General features: G+C 64.7%; 1 protein-coding gene across 3 annotated transcripts in view; it reads right to left on the reverse strand.

Annotated features, from left to right (window-relative positions):
* The window catches only part of CDPF1 (cysteine-rich, DPF motif domain containing 1), an 8722-nt gene extending 7924 nt beyond the window's left edge, over window positions 1-798 (reverse strand). For 2 of the 3 annotated variants that reach the window (XM_010837620.1, XM_010837619.1), the window contains exon 1: window positions 252-727. The gene's annotated coding sequence lies outside the window, so the exon portion shown is untranslated. Of the gene's footprint in view, window positions 1-251; window positions 728-747 lie in introns of those variants that run through there. The other variant, XM_010837621.1, reaches the window with a different exon arrangement.
* Window positions 799-1061: the final 263 nt, after the last annotated feature.

A 1061-nucleotide genomic window follows, 5' to 3' on the forward strand; every position in this document is an offset into this window, starting at 1 on the left:
TTTCCCAAAGACTCCGCCGTCCACTGTCCATACAGCAGGCTGCGCTGCGGTCCGGCATCCTCCACGCGTTCCCTGCGCTCTCCCACCTCCCGGCCTCGTTCCTGGCCTTCCAGCCGCCTGGAGGGTCTCCCTCGTGTCTCCACCTAGGGGACTTCCCTCTGGCTGCCCTGAAGTTTCTCTCTTCACCTTCGGCTTTCAGCGGTTTGAATATATATCTACTTCCCCGCCACCCTCACCTCTTTTAAACCTACTTATCCTACTTGTGCTGCATTAAGCAGTTTGATCCGTAGTCTAGGAAAATCCTTAACCATTATCACTTCATGGATTTCTTCTTCAGCCCCCTTCTCTCTCGTCTCCCACGGACATCTCAACCGCAAGTACGCTGAGCTCGGGTAGTGTCCCCGCGGTTCTCGGAACCTCTGCTGTCACTCTCTTTGCGTTTCAGTTCGCGTCGTGTCTGCCGCCCTGCCGTCAAGTTCACTGACTTTTCCCCCTCGGTTCTGTCCAGTCAGCCGACCGGCCCTCGGACGGCTCCCGGGCCCGCAGCGCCGCGCAGCGCGGGAACGAGCCGGGCGCAAGTTCCGCGGCCTGGCTCCAAGGCGCCCGCCACTCCCTTCAGAACCCCCTAGTCCTCCGCGGAGGAGCCCAGGCCCGGCCAGGGCAGCGGGAGACGCCGGTGAGGTGACCGGCGCGCGGCCGCACACGTCCCCTCGCGTTCCCGCCAGGCCGCTAGGCCGCGCCACTCACCTCCGCTGCCTCCGCAGCGGGGAGGCCCAGCCCTGGGCGCGTGCGCGGCCCCGCCCCGCCCCCGCCACTGCGTGCCCTGGGCGCCTGCGCGGGGGTGGGGGGTGGGGCGGGGCTTCGCGGCGGACTTCCTCTTCGCCTTCCGCTTGGCTTCAGCGGTGGCTCAGAACATGAAGACTCCGCTCGCGATGCGGGAAATCTGGGTTCGATCCCTGGGTTAGGAAGATTGCCCTGGAGGAGGGCATGGCAACCCACTCCGGTATTCTTGCCTAGAGAATTCCCATGGACAGAGGAGCCTGGTGGGGCTACAGTCGTTG

This window comes from Bison bison, unplaced genomic scaffold, assembly GCF_000754665.1.
Source record: "Bison bison bison isolate TAMUID 2011002044 unplaced genomic scaffold, Bison_UMD1.0 scf7180017864079, whole genome shotgun sequence".
Taxonomy (NCBI): domain Eukaryota; kingdom Metazoa; phylum Chordata; class Mammalia; order Artiodactyla; family Bovidae; genus Bison; species Bison bison.